Raw genomic sequence first — 18,385 nt, 5'->3', positions numbered from 1 at the left:
CGTTAATCTGGTATTTGCACTTTGTACTGAAGGTATTACCAAGGCTGGAGTACAAGCTCGTGTTATGCTTTTTCTTCTGAGAGGTTTTTTATGCAGGAAGTGCAGAATGGCACCTTCGCTACCATCTTCCGTGATGTTTCACAGAATCACAGAATCACAGAATAGTAGGGGTTGGAAGGGACCTCTGTGGGTCATCTAGTCCAACCCTCCTGCTGAAGCAGGGTCACCTACAGCAAGCTGCACAGGACCTTGTCCAGACGGGTCTTGAATATCTCCAGAGAAGGAGACTCCACCACCTCCCTGGACAGCCTGTTCCAGTGCTCCGTCACCCTCAGAGGGAAGAAGTTCTTCCTCATGTTCAGACGGAACTTCCTGTGCCTCAGTTTGTGCCCATTGCCCCTTGTCCTGTCACTGGGGACCACTGAAAAGAGCTTGGCCCCATCCTCCTGACACCCACCCTTCAGATGTTTCCTCCCCCATTACAAGAACTTTTTGGTATTTTGAACATCCTTGGGTAGTTAAAATACCTCTATCGGCATTTCTTGGGAACAGGCGTTCAGTTTTGTCTAAGGTGAGCAAGCATGTTAAGAATATCATCCAGAGATCTGCCCTGAGGCTGGACAGTTATGGGTGCTGGGGTGTGTGGAGTAGCATGGGCAGATGCCTATGGGCTGAATGAAGACACGCCGCCGCTGAGTGCTGCTGTGCTGGGCATGCTAGAACTTTGATGTCAACTGGAGTCCAAGGCATCCAAGTGATGTGCCACCACTGATATCACTGATGCCTTCCCCTCTACACTGCCCTGGTGAAGCCCCATCTGGAGTACTCTGTCCAGTTCTGGGCTCCCCAGTTCAAGAAAGATGAAGAGCTACTGGAGAGAGCCCAGCGGAGGGCTACAAGGATGGTGAGCGGACTTCTCCTCCTACGAGGAGAGGCTGAGGGAGCTGGGCTTGTTCAGCCTGGAGAAGAGAAGGCTGCGAGGGGACCTAATACATACTTACAAATATCTGCAGGGTGGTGTCAGGAGGATGTGGCCAAGCTCTTTGCAGTGGTGCCCAGTGACAGGACAAGGGGCAATGGGCACAAACTGAAGCAGAGGAAGCTCCAGCTGAACCCGAGGAAGAACTTCTTCCCTCTGAGGGTGACGGAGCCCTGGAACAGGCTGCCCAGGGAGGTTGTGGAGTCTCCTTCTCTGGAGATATTCAAGCCCCGCCTGGACAAGGTCCTCTACAGCCTACTGTAGGTGACCCTGCTTTGGCAGGGGGGTTGGACTAGATGACCCACAGAAGTCCCTTCCAACCCCTAACATTCTGTGATTCTCTTTTTCTCAACCCCTTTGGCAGCAGAGCGCAGGCCAGCGCTTGCTTTCACTTGGAGGGGCGTCCAGTACACCTGGAACTGACTTTTCCAGGGGTGGAAACACAGCTCCACCATTTGCCATGCACAGATCCAGGCTGTGCTGGAACAGGGTGAAGCTCTGGAACATCTACAGGACATTGATCACATCATCGTGCGGGCCGATACAGCAGCTCGCACACTCGTGCCTTTTGCACTGAGGTATGTTTTCCATCCCACCTCCCCATGTCCTCTCCCTGGTCACGCAGCTAAAACCACAGGGTGCCTCGCGGCGTGTACGGTCTCTCCTGAGCTGGGGAACGCTGTCCCCGAGGAGCTGAGACTGTAGAGGTGGGGAGCAGGACCTATTTAATTTCTTGAACTGTTGGTGCCTCTTCTGCTTTCCAGCCCGTTGCTGCCCGTGAGTGGGCGCACGAGCATGGTGAGCTCCGTACGAGCTTCTGCCACACGGATCGTTGGCATCGGGCTTCTGTGGGTCTGGGGGTGACTGCGGGGCGTCCAGCCCGTCACAGACCCCCGAAGCCTGATGCTCCTCCGGCTGAGCTCTGCTCCGGGACCCACGGGCTGGGCTCTCCCGCTGGCTTGGGGGGGGGGAGCCGCATCCCCTCCGGCGGCCCTGGGCAGCAGCCGCCCCCCAAACCGAGCCGAGCCGAGCGGGGCCGGGCGGGCGGCAGGACTACACCTCCCGTGCTGCACCGGCGGCGGGCGGGCTCCCGGGCTGACGGAGCTCCGTGTCCCCCGTGTCCCCCGTCCCCGCCAGGGCCCCCCGAGGTGCGGCCCTGTCGACCGCGGCGCTGGGAAGGGCTGGGCTCGCTCCCGGACGAGTGGTCAAGGGCTCCCGGGACACCCCTGCACATCTTCCTCCTGCTCTTCTTGGGTACTGGAGGCTGATTTGGACAGTCAGGAGCTTCTGAAACCCCTCTTCCCCCTGCTGCTTCTCGCCTCTGTGCCAAGCCGGCTGGCTGTGTGGGTGCCGCTCGTGGAGTGGGTGCTGGTGGCAGCAGGTTTGAAGGCCTTGGGGGCAAGGGAAGGCAGCTGCTGGCAGGTGAGTGAGCTTCTGGCCCGCTGTGCTCACGGCAATGCTGTGCTTGGCAGGGACCGTCTGTCCGTGCTGCGCCGGGGCGGCTGGTGACGGGAGAGGCCCCTCCTGCGGCCTCCGGAGCATCCCAGCTGCGTCTTGCCGATCGCTCTTTGTGTGTGCCTCCGTCTCCCCGCCGAGAGCCAGCGGCACGGGAGGGCTCCGGGCTGCTGCGGCAAGGTGGGGGTCAGGCGCAGCCCCGGTGACCCTGCTGTGTGGGCTGGCTGTGCACCCACCGCCCCTCTGCCCTGGCCTTCCCTTGCACGGGATGCTCCGAGCTCTCCCGGTGCTGCCCTTGGGATGCCGGAGCCCCCGGTGCTGCCGGGGCCCTGCCCGACAGCGGCAGGATTTGGGCAGAGGTGTTCAGCGAGTGTGAGGCAGAGTGTGCTGAGCCGGTGGTGCTTCTTGCTGCAGATGTCGGTGACGTTTGAGGACGTGGCCATCTACTTCTCCCCCGAGGAGTGGGCAGAGCTGGCGGGCTGGCAGCGGCGACTGTACCGGGAGGTGATGCTGGAGAACTACCAGGCGGTCGCCTGGCTGGGTGAGGACTCTCTCTGGCACTGCCGGGCTGGGGTGGAGGCGGAGTTCAGCTGTTTGACTGAGCTGGAGCCCTTGAAAGGGAAAATCCCGCTGTCGCTGCTGCTGGCCGAGTGCTGCTGTAGCCGTTGTGATGGCAGGTGTTACCCTGCCAGGCAGCGTCCTATGGAGAGCCGTCCTGGTACAGAGAATGGAATGGGATAGAATAGAATAGAATAGAATAGAATAGAATAGAATAGAATAGAATAGAATAGAATAGAATAGAATAGAATAGAATAGAATGCTTCCGTTGGGAGGAACCTAGATCATCTGGTCCAACTCCCTGACCACTTCAGGGCTGGCCAATAGTTAAAGCGTGTCACTAAGGGCATGGTCCAAGCACCTCTGAAACACTGACAGGACTGGGGCATCAGCCAGCTCTGCAGGAAGCCTGTTGCAGTGTTTGACCACCCTCTCGGTAAGGAAATGCTTCCTCGTGTCCAGCTGAAACCTCCCCTGGCAGTGGTTTGTGCCGTTCCCAGGCGTCCAGTCTGCAGGAGAGTGGCGGATGTGACAAGGGAGAGGCGAGAGGAGGCTTTAGGCACAAGGAAGTGGGGCAGGAGAGAGGAGCAGAGCAAGGGGAGATGGTGGGGCTGCAGGCAGGGGAGAGCTGGTGCTGCTGTCCCAGCAGTGCAGGAGAGGTTGCTTCTGTCTTTGCTCTGGACAGGCTGGCCCACCCCCAAGCCAGAGATCATCTGCAAGATGGAGCGGGAAGAGATGCAGTGCATGCCAGACCCTCTCAGTGCGCAGCGAATGCACCAGACCCCTTTTGCAGGTGGGCACCGGGGGCGGGCATGTGGTGGGGTGAGGGGTTCTTGCAGCACTGTCCCCTTGGCACTAGATGCTCCATGTCCCGGTGCTGGCAGGTGAGGTTCCTCTGCTGTCCCATGGTGCAGGGAGCTGCTGACCATCAGCTGTGTGCTTCAGGCAGGAAGGGTGGGGGGCTGGCTTGGTTCTTGTACCAGTTCCCATGGTGAAGCGTCCCACGTCCTGTGCTGTCGCTGGCAGTGACCCCGGCCTCTCTTCTGCAGCAGCTGGTGGCCCTGGAGTGAGGAGGGAGGCTGAGGAAGTCCTTGAGGAGCTGTTCGCACCCAGTCACCTGGTCCTGGGGATGCCCAAGCCGGGTGGGAGCCAGGAGGTCCTGTTGGGCTGCTCCCTGTTCCATCCCATCCCGGCCCCTGGTCGGACAGAGAAGACCCCTGCCACATGCCCCGAGTGCGGCAAGACCTTCAAGAGCCAGACTACGCTGACCAAGCACAAGCGGAGGCACACAATCAGGCGGCCCTTCAGCTGCACTGACTGCGGCAAGCGGTTCACCTCCAGGCATGACCTGGCCAGGCACCAGGGTGTGCACACCGGTGAGAAGCCCTTCGCCTGCAGCCACTGCCCCATGGCCTTCAGGAACAGCAGGACCTTCACCATCCACCAGCGCATCCACACAGGGGAGCGTCCCTTCACCTGCGCCCACTGTCCCAAGGCCTTCAGATCCAAGAAGCTCCTCAGTGCCCACCAGCGCATCCACACGGGTGAGAAGCCCTACAAGTGTGGTCAGTGAGGCAAGAGGTTCACCTGGAAGGGCCACCTGGTCAGCCAGCAGCGCATCCACACCGGGGAGTACCCCTTTGCCTGCACCCACTGCCCCAAGGCCTTCAGATCCAAAAAGCTCCTCACTGTCCACCAGCGCATCCACACGGGTGAGAAGCCCTACAAGTGTGGCCAGTGTGGCAAGAGCTTCACCTGGAAGGGCCGCCTGGTCAGCCACCAGCGCATCCACTCCTGGTGGCATCCGTTTGCCTGTGCCCACTTCCCCAAGGCCTTCCAGGATGAGGAGACCCTCACCACCAACCAGCTCCTCCACACCGATGAGGAGCCTTGCAAGTGCAGTGAGTGCAGCAAGACCTGCAGTCAGAAGCAGCACCAGAAGAGCCACCAGCGGGTGCAGCAGGGGCCATTGGCGGTGCCGGAGGGCATCCATTGGGATGAGGGGTGTCCATTCCTGGTGGGGGAGCAGGTGGAGCGCAAGGCCTTCAAGTGCGGTGGCTGCGAGAAGCAGTTGCGGGATGAGGAGATCGTGCTGGGTCACCAATAGAGCCCCAGCACACCCAGCCTGTGGCCACCTCTGCACCCAGGTGCCCCCAAAACAGCCACTGACGGTCCCACGGGGCAGTGGGGGGCGGCTGCAGGGGTGTCTGCGTGGGAGTCACCCAGAGTAAAGACTTCAATCTCCACCAGAGCATCCACCCATGGGCTGGGAGAGAGTGGCGGCCGTGTCCCCTTCAGCACTGGGTCCAGCTCCAGCTGCTGCCTGAGAAGTCTCCTCACTGGCGTGGGTTGGATCCTCCTTTGCTGCTGCCTTGGGATGTCCTTCACAGCCACCATCACACTCGCCAGCTGGGGTAGAGTTGTCACCAGTGCCCCTTCCCCTCTGCTGAGCCCCGTGGTGCCGGCAGCTTCTGCGGGAGAGGCGTGGGTGCAGGACTGGCTGCCAGGGCAGGGGAAATACAATAAATGAATCACAATGCAGTCAGAATGGTTTATGGGACAGAGGGGAAGACGCTGCTGTATTTTGGCTCCCAGATAGTAAACGAAAAGCTTCTTGCTGCTGACAACAAGCAGTGAGCTCCATGGCAGCACAGCGGGTGTTACTGCTCTCTGGTGGCAGCACCTCAGGGCTGAGGTCCCCTTGCTCGCTAGCAGAGAACCCCTTCTGTGGCCCCTTCTTGTTGGAACACAGCGAGAGGCTGGGATCTGCCAGGGGGCTGCAGTGGGCAGCCGGGGCTGAAGCAGGGTCCCAAGGGAGCCGTGGGGATGTGGATGAGGGCTCATCTCCACGAGAGGAACCAACTGTGCTGGGGCCTCCCATCCTCGCTGGGAACTGCCTGCTCTTCCCATCAGCTTTTAAATTTATTTTTTCATCAGACAGGAGCACAGATTCACTTGTGCCCAAAGTTTCCCTCTATTCGTGCAAACGGCTGGAGGTGAAGTTGGAGGCCACGTCCCTCAAAGCCTGGGTCCTAGGTTTGGCTTCAGGAGTGCAAAGGCACCTTGGCTTTTCAGGGGTGCCCAGGCCATGGGGGGAGTAGCTGCTGAGCTGTGGGGGGGGTGGGTGCTGGGGTTGCAGGGCGTGGGACAGCGGTGCAGATCACCCAGTGCCGGCTGCGTGGGGGAGCAGTGGGTGCAGTGGGAAGGCCGGGGTGCCCCAGGACTGTCTGCATTGCGGGGGGTACTTCAGGGGACCCGGCTGGTTGGGGCCAATCTCTACCCCCTACGCAGGCACGGTGGGTCCCGTCCGTTCCCCGGCTGTGCCTGGTAGCCCCTCGGCAGCCGTCCTGGCTGCTGCAGCACTGGGCTAATGCAGCCAGGAAAGGGGCTGGTGTGGTGGGGACCAGCCAGTGCCCCCCGGGTGCTTTTCACCGCCCAACTTTCCACACCCCCCTCCCAACGGCTCGGTAGAAGCCAGCAGCGCCGCATCCCCACCGCTCCCGCCCCGCTCCCCGCAGCCGCCCGCCGGAGCTGCCGCCGTCACCTCCGAGCCCACCTCGGCCCATTCCAAAGAGGCTGCCTCGGTGGGAGCCATTCCTTCCTTCTTCCAAGGGGAAAACCAGCTGGCGCGTTTTTGCTTGCACTTGCTGAGCTCTGGCTTCAGCCCAGACGGCACCAAAGAACCACGCGGCCGCTCCCCGGCTGCTCCCGCGCTGGGCTGGGGAGGGCAATGGGAAGGAAGAGGCGGGACTCGGGGGTGGGGATGGAGACAGCTCGACGGAACAACAAAGGGAGGGAGCGGTAACAACAGTAATACTGATACAAGGAACACACAAAGCCAGGAACACACAACGCTGTTTTCTCCCGCCCGATGCCCAGCTCCCTCCCGAGCAGCCGTTCCCCTCCCCCGCCAGCTCCGCCAGCTCCATCGTGGGCATGACGTTACATAGTACCGAATACCCGATTTGTTTGTCTGCTTTGGGTCAGCCCTCCTGGCTGTTTCCCCTCCCAGATGCCTGTGAGAATTAACTCTGTGCCAGCCGAACCCAGGACAGTATCCAGCCCTTATTCTGTACCATCTACGTCATGCCCAGATCTTACAGTTTCCAGTGAATCACCACCACTTCTCCTGTCTTTGAGAGTTAGAGAGATAGATATACATCCAGAGATATCGTCCCTTAATCTACGGGCCATCCATCTAAACTGTCCGTTGAGTCCATTTAGTCCATGACTTTGGGCTCCGTCTGTCATAACAGTCCTGCAGGGCAGGAGAGGTGGTGGGTGCTGTTGGATGGTCACATGCTGCATCTGGAGCTCACAGCTGGAGCATCTGGTGTGGCCCATGCCCACGGTCTGTGGTTTGAAGATGTCAGTCTTGCGGAAGTTGCTGGGTGCCAGTTGCTGAAGCCAGGTCTGATTCTATCAGCGCTGCACTTTGCTCGCTTTTATCAATGTTCATCCTTCATTAATCTGGACTATTTTACTGTAAGACCTTTGATAGAACATACAGCAACTGATGGTATTGATGCCATGCAGTATTATGTACCAATCAACATCATAAAGTTTAAAGTGTTGGCTATTCTCACCGAAAATCGCATCCCCTTGAGGTACACATCGGACTTCCCCATCCTGCCACATCACCCACCAAGTGCACCCAGGTCCTTGAGCAAAAGCAGTCCCACCGATGGGCAGGACTAGCCCAGACTGGCTGCCCCAACATATTCTTCAGGTGCACTGCGGGGACTTTATCCCATGCCACAGGATGTGGAAGTTTTGACCGGGCAGGGCCAGCTCGATTGGCAGATCCCCTGGGGTTAACAAAGCAGGGGGCCTTTGCTAAATGTGTATCCCAGTGTTGGAAGGTCCCACCCCCCAGCGCTCTCAGAGTAGGTTTTAGCAGCCCATTGCATCGTTGGATTTTCCTGGAGGCTGGTGCATGATGGGGGATGTGTTACACCCACTCGATGACGTGTTCTTTGGCCCAGGTGTTCCTGAGGTCGTTTCAGAAATGAGTCCCGTTGCCTGACTCCATTCTTTTGAGGGTGCCATAGAATCATAGAATGGTTTGGGTTGGCAGGGACCTTAAAACTCATCTGGTTCCCACCCCCCTGCCATGAGCAGGGAGGGGGCATCCACAACTTCTCTGAGCAACCTATGTCAGTGTTTCATCACCCTCATGGGTAAGAATTTCTTCCTCATATCTCATCTAAATCTGCCCTCTTTTAGTTTAGAGCCATTCCCCCTTGTCCTATCATTACACCCCCTTGTGAAAAGCCCCTCTCCATCCTTCCTGTCGGCCCCTCCAGGCACTGGCAGGCTGCTCTAAGGTCACCCCGGAGCCTTCTCTTCTACAGGCTGAACAGCCCCAGCTCCCTCAGCCTGTCCTTGTAGGAGAGGTGCTCCAGCCCTCGGATCATCTTCGTGGCCTCCTCTGGACCCGCTCCAACACATCCATGTCCTTCTTATGTTGGGGGCTCCAGAGCTGGACGCAGGACTCCAGGTGGGCTCTCACGAGCGTGGAGTAAATGGGCAGAATCCCCTCCCTCGCCCTGCTGGCCACGCTGCTCTTGATGCAGCCCAGGGTACGGTTGGCTTTCTGGGCTGCCAGCGCACATCGCCGGCTCGTGTTGAGCTTCTCATCCATCATCATCCCCAAGTCCTTCTCCTCAGGGCTGCTCTTGAGCCGCTCTCCGCCCAGGCTGTACTTGTGTTTTGGTTTGCCCTGACCCACGTGCAGGAACTTGCACTTGGCCTTGTTGAACTTCATGCGGTTCATGCAGGCCCACCTCTCCAGCCTGTCAAGGTCCCTCGGAATGGCCTCCCTTCCCTCCAGCGTGTCAACCACACCACACAGCTTGGTGTCATCGACAAACTTGCTGAGGGTGCACTCAGTCTCACTGTCCATGTCGCCAACAAAGATATGAAACAGCACCGGCCCCAGTACTGACCCTGAGGCACACCACTCGTCACTGGTCTCCACCTGGACTTCGAGCCATTGACTGCAACTCTTTGTGTGTGTCCATTGAGCCTGGGGGGCACCAGCTGGTCCCCACCACACCAACCCCTTTCCTGGCTGCATTAGCCCAGCGCTGCAGCAGCCCGGATGGCTGCCAAGGGGCTGACAGGCCCCGGCTGGCGAACAGAGGGGACCCCGCCATGCCTGAGTAGGGGGCAGCGCTTGGCCCCCACCTCTGGGTTCCCTGAAGCCCCCCCAGCAACACAGCAAGTCCTGGTGTTACCAGAAAGCGGCAAAATAATTCACTCTCTGAAACCTGAGTTTGAGTTTTAGAAAGCAGGCGTACTTTATTGCAGTGCTGGACGCACAGGAGATCGCTCCACCAAAGTGTGCGTGCTGAAAAGACACAACAACTGGGTATTTATGCTATGTTAACATAAATATTTATTACATTTCCTATAAATGCTTATCATAGTCATGGTTTTTCCAAGAACTCATTAGCATATGTTAATGTCCTTCGCACATGTTTGTTGGCATCTTTTGGTGGTCGCTGGGGGTCTTCAGATGATGGCTCATACTCTTCGTCATCTTGCAGCCTCCTTATCTCTGTAGTTTGCACATCTGTTCTCCCAAGGCCGAGCCGTCTAAAGGGACTATTCAGGAGTCTCTTGTCTTACAACTGTCGCAATTATTCACAAAAAACCAAGACTTGCTTTGGTTGTATGATGATTCCGAGGACCTAAAGTGGTAACTTTTCTCTACATCCATTACATGTTACATTTGTTACATTCACAGGTATCACTGGGACACCCTGGCCTTCCCGCTGCACCCGCTGTGCTGCCATGGAGCTTGTTGTCAGCAGCAAGAAGCTTTTTATTTATATCCAGGGGCCAAAATAAAGCAGCGTCTTCCCCCCTGTCCCATAAACCATTCTGACTGCATTGTGCTACATTTATTGTATTTCCCCCACCCTGGCAGCCAGTCCTGCACCCACGCCTCACCTGCAGAAGCTGCCGGCACCGCGGTGCTCAGGACAGTGGGGAAGGGGCGCTGGTGACAACACTACCCCAGCCAGCGAGTGTGATGGCGGCTGCTCAGGGCATCCCCAGGGAACAGCCAAGGAGGATCCAGCCCACATCGGTAAGGAGGCTTCTTGGGCAGCAGCTGGAGCTGGACCCAATGGTGAAGGGGCCATGGCTGGCAATCTCTCCCAGCCCATGGGTGGCTGCTCCGGTAGAGACAGAGATCAGTGCTTTGGGTGACTTCCTCTCAGCCACCCCTGCAGCAGACCCCATTGCCTCATGGGCACCTCAGTGGCTGTTTTGGCGGGTACTGGTCTGAGGAGGCAGTCGCAGGCTGGGAGTCCTGGGGGTGCACTGGTGAGCCAGCACGATCCCCTTGTCCCAAAACCACCTCTCACAGCTGGCGCACTGGAAGGGCTTGGCCTCTGCTTGCCTCCTGCCAGGTGTGGATACCCCCATCCCACCGGACGCCCTCCAGCACTGCCGACAGGCCCTGCTGCACCCACTGGTGGCTCTTCAGGTGCTGCTTCTGGCTGCAGGTCTTGCCGCACTAGTCTCACTTGCAAGGCTCCTCGCCAGTGTGGATGCGCTGGTGGGTGCTGAGGGTCTGCTCATCCAGGAAGGTCTTGGGGCAGTGGGTGCAGGCAAAGGGCTGCTCCCCAGTGTGGACACACTAGTAGCTCACCAGGTCATCCTTCTGGATGAACCGCTCGCCACAGTGGCTGCAGGCAAAGGGCTTCTCCTCCGTGTGCACACACTGGTGGCTCAGCAGGTGATGCTTCCGACGGAAGACCTTGCCACAGTCAGTGCAGATGAAGGGTCACTCATCTGTGTGGCTCTGCACATGGCTGGCCAGCTCTGTCTGGCTCTTGAAGCTCTTGCCGCACTCAGTGCAGGAGAAGGGCTTCTCGCCGGTGTGGACCTGCTGGTGAACGCTGAAGGTCTTCCTGTCCCTGAAGGTCTTGGGGCAGTGGGTGCAGGCGAAGGGACGCTCACCAGTGTGGATGCGCTGGTGGCTGATCAGGTCGCCCTTCTGCGTGAAGCAGTGGCCACAGTGGCTGCAGACAAAGGGCTTCTCACCAGTGTGCACACGCTGGTGGCTCAGCAGGTGATGTTTCTGACGGAAGCTCTTGCTGCAGTCAGCACAGCTGAAGGGCCGCTCACTCGTGTGGCTCCGCTTGTGGCTGGCCAGTTCCGACTGCCTCTTGAATCTCTTGTCACACTCGGTGCAGGAGAAGGGCTTTTCACCAGTGTGGATCCGCTCATGCACGATGAGGATCTTCTTGTCCCTGAAGGCCTTGGGGCAGTGGGTGCAGACGAAGGGACGCTCACCAGTGTGGACGCGCTGGTGGATGACGAGGCTGCTCTTGTCCCTGAAGGCCTTGGGGCACTGGGAGCAGGCAAAGGGGCGCTCCCCAGTGTGGACACGCTGGTGCCCAACCAGGCTACCCTTACAGCTGAACTGGCGGCCGCAGAGGCCACAGGCAAAGAGCTTCTCACCGGTGTGCACACGCTGGTGGTTCAGCAGGTGACACTCGTCACAAAAGCTTTTGCCACAGTCTGCGCAGACAAAGGGCCGCTCGTCCGCGTGGGTCTGCTTGTGCGTGGCCAGCGTCGTCTGGCTCTTGAAGCTCTTGTTGCACTCGGTGCAGGAGAAGGGCTTCTCACCGGTGTGGACCCGCTGATGAATGGTGAGGTTCCTCCTGTCCTTGAAGGCCTTGGGGCAGTGGGCACATGCAAATGGGCGCTCCTCAGTGTGGCTGCGCTGGTGGATGACCAGGTCGCTCTTGTGACTGCAGCGGTGGCCGCAGTGGCTGCAGGCAAAGGGTTTCTCACCAGTGTGCACACGCTGGTGCCTCAGCATGTGATGCCTGTAGCCGAAGCTCTTGCCGCAGTCGGTGCAGCTGAAGGGCCGCTCACCCGTGTGGCTCCGCTGGTGGCTGGCCAGCTCCGTCTGCCTCTTGAAGCTCTTGTCACACTCGGTGCAGGAGAAGGGCTTCTCGCTGCTGTGGATGAGCTGGTGGATGGTCAGGTTCCTCCTGTCCTTGAAGGCCTTGCGACAGTGGGCACAGGTGAACGGGCGCTCCCCACTGTGGATGCGCTGGTGCCTGACCAGGTGACGCCTGGAGCCAAACTGCTTCCCGCAGTCAGTGCAGCTGAAGGGCTGCTCGCCTGTGTGGCTCCCCACGTGCGTGGCCAGCGCAGTCTGGCTCTTGAAGCTCTTGCCGCACTCAGGGCACATGGCAGGGCTCTTCTCCACCAGACCAGGAGTCCAGAAGGGGTGGAGGAGGGAGTATCCTGACGGGACCTCCTGGCTCTCGCTTGGCATCCCCAGGACCAGGGCAGTGGGTGCCGACAGCCCCTCAGGACCCCCCTCAGCCTCCTTCTGCATCTCGGGGCCGGTAGCTGCTGGGGAGGAGAGGCTGGGGTCACTGCCAGGGACGCAATGGGTACGTGGGACACCTCCCCATGGGGAGCAGCACTGGTACTCTGCCAGCTCCCCACCCTTCCTCCCTGAAGGACACAGCTCATGGCTGGCATCTCCCTGCACCACAGGATGGCAGACAGACCTCACCGGACAGCACAGGGACACGGAGCATCTGGGGCCAAGGGGATGGTGCTGTGGGAGCCCCCCACCTCTCCCCACGCCCCCACAGCACCCGCTGGCACAGGGGTCTGGTGCCTCCGCTGGGCCCCGGGGCGATCTGGCACGCATGGCATCTCTTCCAGTTCCATCTTGCAGATGATCTCTGGCTTGATGCTGGGCCAGCCTGGCTGGGGCAGAGACAGAAGCAACCTCTCCTGCACTGCCAGGACAGCAGCACCGGCTCCTCCCTGCCCACAGCAGGTTTCGCTTGGACACGAGGAAGCATTTCCTTACTGAGAGGGTGGTCAAATACTGCAACAGGCTTCCTGCAGAGGTGGTCAATGCCCCAAGCCTGACAGTGTTTGAGAGGTGCTTGGACCGCGCCCTTAGTGACACGCTTTAACTCTTGGCCAGCCCTGAAGTGGTCAGGGAGTTGGACCAGATGATCTAGGTTCCTCCCAACGGAAGCATTCTATTCTATTCTATTCTATTCTATTCTATTCTATCCTATCCTATCCTATCCTATCCTATCCTATCCCATTCCATTCTCTGTACCAGGACGGCTCTCCATAGGACGCTGCCTGGCAGGGTAACACCTGCCATCACAACAGCTACATCAGCACTCGGCCAGCAGCAGCGACAGCGGGATTTTCCCTTTCAAGGGCTCCAGCTCAGTCAAAGAGCTGAACTCCGCCTCCACCCCAGCCCGGCAGTGCCAGAGAGAGTCCTCACCCAGCCAGGCGACCGCCTGGTAGTTCTCCAGCATCACCTCCCAGTACAGTCGCCGCTGCCAGCCCGCCAGCTCTGCCCACTCCTCGGGGGAGAAGTAGATGGCCACGTCCTCAAACGTCACCGACATCTGCAGCAAGAAGCACCACCGGCTCAGCACACTCTGCCTCACACTCGCTGAACACCTCTGCCCAAATCCTGCGGCTGTCGGGCAGGGCCCCGGCAGCACCGGGGGCTCCGGCATCCCAAGGGCAGCACTGGGAGAGCTCGGAGCATCCCGTGCAAGGGAAGGGCCAGGGCAGAGGGGCGGTGGGTGCACAGCCAGCCCACACAGCAGGGTCACCGGGGCTGCGCCTGACCCCCACCTTGCCGCAGCAGCCCGGAGCCCTCCCGTGCCGCTGGCTCTCGGCGGGGAGACGGAGGCACACACAAAGAGCGATCGGCAAGACGCAGCTGGGATGCTCCGGAGGCCGCAGGAGGGGCCTCCCCCGTCACCAGCCGCCCCGGCGCAGCACGGACAGACGGTCCCTGCCAAGCACAGCATTGCCGTGAGCACAGCGGGCCAGAAGCTCACTCACCTGCCAGCAGCTGCCTTCCCTTGCCCCCAAGGCCTTCAAACCTGCTGCCACCAGCACCGACCGCGGGCACGGACAAAGGCGGCCCCGGGAGCAGCGTGGCCGCGTCAGCCCGGGAGCCCGCCCGCCGCCGGTGCAGCACGGGAGGTGTAGTCCTGCCGCCCGCCCGGCCCCGCCCGGCCCCGCTCGGCTCGGATCGGCTGGGGGGCGGCTGCTGCCCAGGGCCGCCGGAGGGGATGCGGCTCTCCCCCCCCAAGCCAGCGGGAGAGCCCAGCCCGTGGGTCCCGGAGCAGAGCTCAGCCGGAGGAGCATCCCAGACACTTCGGGGGTCTGTGACGGGCTGGACGCCCCGCAGTCACCCCCAGACCCAGAGAAGCCCGATGCCAACGATCCGTGTGGCAGAAGCTCGTACGGAGCTCACCATCCTCGTACGCCCACTCACGGGCAGCAACGGGCTGGAAAGCAGAAGAGGCACCAACAGTTCAAGAAATTAAATAGGTCCTGCTCCCCACCTCTACAGTCTCAGCTCCTCGGGGACAGCGTTCCCCGGCTCAGGAGAGACCGTACACGCTGCGAGGCACCCTGTGGTTTTAGCTGCGTGACCAGGGAGAGGACATGGGGAGGTGGGATGGAAAACATACCTCAGTGCAAAAGGCACGAGTGTGCGAGCTGCTGTATCGGCCCGCATGATGATGTGATCAATGTCCTGTAGATGTTCCAGAGCTTCACCCTGTTCCAGCACAGCCTGGATCTGTGCATGGCAAATGGTGAAGCTGTGTTTCCACCCCTGGAGAAGTCGGTTCCAGGTGTACTGGACGACCCTCCAAGTGAAAAGAACCTCTGGCCTGCGCTCTGCTGCCAAAAGGGTTGAGAAGAACGCATTAGTGGTATCAGTGGTGGCACATCACTTGGCTGCCTTGGACTCTGGGTCATACTGAAGTTCTAGCATGTCCAGCGCGGCAGCACTCAGGGGCAGCATAGAATCACAGAATCACAGAATCACAGAATCACAGAATAGTAGGGGTTGGAAGGGACCTCTGTGGGTCATCTAGTCCAACCCCCCTGCCGAAGCAGGGTCACCTACAGCAGGCTGCACAGGACCTTGTCCAGGCGGGTCTTGAATATCTCCAGAGAAGGAGACTCCACAACCTCCCTGGGCAGCCTGTTCCAGTGCTCCGTCACCCTCAGAGGGAAGTCAGCATGACTCATGAATGCCTTCTTTGCTTCAGTCTTCAGTGCTAAGACTGGCCCTCAGGAATCCCAGGCCCCGGAGGTAAGAGAAGAAGCCTACAGAGAGGACGACTTTCCCTTGGTCAAGGAGGACTGTGTGAGGGATCGCTTAAGCGATCTGGATGTCCACAAATCCATGGGCCCCGACGGAATGCACCCACGAGTGCTGAGGGAGCTGGCGGATGTCATTGCTGAGCCACTCTCCATCATCTTTGAGAGGTCCTGGAGGACTGGAGAGGTGCCCGAGGACTGGAGAAAGGCCAATGTCACTCCAATCTTCAAAAAGGGCAAGAAGGAGGACCCAGGGAACTACAGGCCGGTCAGCCTCACCTCCATCCCGGGAAAGGTGATGGAGCAGCTTATCCTGGAGGCCATCATCAAGCAAGTGGAAGAAAAGAAGGTTATCAGGAGTAGTCAGCATGGATTCACCAAGGGGAAATCATGCCTGACCAATCTGATAGCTTTCTACGATGACATGACTGGCTGGGTAGACGAAGGGAGAGCTGTGGATGTTATCTACCTTGACTTCAGCAAGGCTTTCGACACAGTCTCCCATGATATCCTCCTGGGGAAGCTGAGGAAGTGTGGGCTGGATGAGTGGTCGGTGAAGTGGATAGAGAACTGGCTGAATGGCAGAACTCAGAGGGTTGTCATCAGCGGCGCTGAGTCTAGTTGGAGGCTGGTGACAAGTGGTGTCCCTCAGGGGTCAGTACTGGGCCCAGTCTTGTTTAACTTCTTCATCAACGACCTGGATGAAGAGTTAGAATGTACCCTCAGCAAGTTTGCTGACGACACCAAACTGGGAGGTGTGGTAGATACACCGGAAGGCTGTGCTGCCATTCAGCGTGACCTGGATAGGCTGGAGAGCTGGGCAGAGAGGAACCTGATGAGGTTCAACAAGGGCAAGTGCAGGGTCCTGCACCTGGGGAGGAACAACCTCATGCACCAGTACAGGCTTGGGGTGGACCTGCTGGAGAGCAGCCCTGCGGAGAGGGACCTGGGTGTCCTGGTGGACGACAGGTTAACTATGAGCCAGCAGTGTGCCCTGGCTGCCAAGAAGGCCAATGGGATCCTGGGGTGCATCAAGAAGAGTGTGGCCAGCAGGACAAGGGAGGTTCTCCTTCCCCTCTACACTACCCTGGTGAGGCCTCATCTGGAGTACTGTGTCCAGTTCTGGGCTCCCCAGTTCAAGAAGGATGAAGAGCTACTGGAGGGAGTCCAGCGGAGGGCTACAAGGATGGTGAGGGGACTGGAGCATCTCCACTACGAGGAGAGGTTGAGGGAACTGGGCTTGTTCAGCCTGAAGAAGAGAAGGCTGCGAGGGGACCTTATAAATGCCTACAAATATCTGAAGGGTGGGTGTCAGGAGGATGGGGCCAAGCTCTTTTCAGTGGTGCCCAGTGACAGGACAAGGGGTAATGGGCACAAACTGAGGCACAGGAAGTTCCGTCTGAACATGAGGAGGAACTTCTTCTCTCTGAGGGTGACGGAGCACTGGAACAGGCTGCCCAGGGAGGTTGTGGAGTCTCCTTCTCTGGAGATATTCAAGACCCGCCTGGACAAGGTCCTGTGCAGCCTGCTGTAGGTGACCCTGCTTCGGCGGGGGGGTTGGACTAGATGACCCACAGAGGTCCCTTCCAACCCCTACTATTCTGTGATTCTGTGATTCTGTGACTTCATTCAGACCATGATAGACCACTGTCAGTGTCTACTCTCCATTAGGCTTTTGCCCTGGCCATATGGGACTGGTAAAGTGTGAGCGAGTCCTGCTGATCACTCCTTGGCTCTCCAGTCGATGAATCAGCTTCTGGATGGGCATCAAGGAGTCTCGGTGTGACGTTGCTGCCGGTGCACCGCTGTGGTAGGGATCGGCACCTGTTGTTCTTTGACCCTCAGCAACCCCACACAGAAGGATCCTCCGAGAGACCAGGCAAGATGGAGAGCTGTTTAATGTCCTCGGTCTTCACAATGGCTACACCAGAAGCCCACTGGTCCCCTTTTGGGTCCTTGAAATCCCCTCTCCTAAGGCAGCCTGCGCCAAGGATGCATAGAGACTTGGGTCCAGTCACACCATGGTGCTTTTGCCACTCATTCCCACTTAGGCTCACTTCAGCCTCCAACACAGTCAGCTGTTGGGATTGCCCTGTCACTCCAGAAATACCGATGGGTTCTGACCTTTTGTAATCTGATGGCAATAGGGTACACTACAAGCTTATACTCCTGTGGATCTGCCAGGCCATCAAATCCATACAGACCAGTAAACCCAGTTGTTCTTCTCCTCCACCTGGCTGGAGGCAGGACCCCTCTAGTCCTGGCCATAGCAGTTGTTGTGGAGGAATGAGTTCATGTGGCACGCATGGGTTACCCCACCCTTGGTACTCACATCTTGTAAAAACCAGTCAGCAGCTCCTTGCCTAGGGTCAGCAGTAAACTACACCCTTCTACTTTGTCTGGGGAGCTGCCCACTGTAAACTGGAGCAGCAACGTTCCTGGGAGAGCCCCCATTTCTGATTGTTTCTCCTTGAAACTCGCACACTTGTGCCTTTTGCACTGATATATTTTTCCATCCCACCTCCTTATTTCCTCTCCCTGGTCACGCAGGTGAAACCACAGGGTGCCTCGTTGTGTGTACCATCTCTCTTGAGCCGGAGAACATTTGTTCTAGCAGCTGAGACACTGATCTGTACAGGTGGGGAGTAGGACCTATGCAAGTTTTCAAACAGTTTTTTGAACAGGTTTTGGGAATATTCAGACAGCCTTTCCACAGCAGAAACCAGGTATGCAGGGAAGACGAGAGATTGTCTTTGTATTGCCGGAGGTGGCCAGCTACTTCGTTCACCATTGGTGCCTCTTCTGCTTCCCAGCCCATTGCTGCCCATGAATGGGCATACGACGATGGTGCGCTCTGTATGATCTTCTGCCACATGGATCATGCGCATTGGACTTCATCAGGATCTGTGGGTGACTACGGGTTGTCCAAGCCATAATAAATCAGCCCCTGCACAGCCAATCCCTCAGTGTGGGTCAGTGGACTTGCTTGGACTCGTGTGGTGAACACCAACGAGTTAACAAAAGGGAGTGGTTCAACTTGAGCAAGGAGCTCAGCTTTTCTTATCAGACAGAAGTAAAGGGTGATGGTCCAACACTCAAATCCACTGTGTGACACCTGGGCTGAGGCAAAGGCCTTACAGCCAGATGCTGCTTCAGTTAAAGAACAAATGCCGCCCTTTCAGCTCTGTCAGCCTGACCTCGGGGCTGGGGAAGATTATGGAGCGATTTATCCTGAGTGCACTC

General features: G+C 58.5%; 1 pseudogene; it reads right to left on the bottom strand.

Moving 5' to 3' along the window:
* Window positions 1-9,294: 9,294 nt before the first annotated feature.
* Window positions 9,295-13,936, bottom strand: LOC142361214 (uncharacterized; annotated as a pseudogene).
* Between the last annotated feature and the right edge of the window lie 4,449 nt (window positions 13,937-18,385).

The sequence above is a fragment of the Opisthocomus hoazin genome, chromosome 4 (genome assembly GCF_030867145.1).
Source record: "Opisthocomus hoazin isolate bOpiHoa1 chromosome 4, bOpiHoa1.hap1, whole genome shotgun sequence".
NCBI classification, from domain to species: Eukaryota; Metazoa; Chordata; class Aves; order Opisthocomiformes; family Opisthocomidae; genus Opisthocomus; species Opisthocomus hoazin.
The sequence above is the reverse complement of the archived record's forward strand: the minus strand, read 5'-3'. Positions and strand labels throughout refer to the sequence as shown.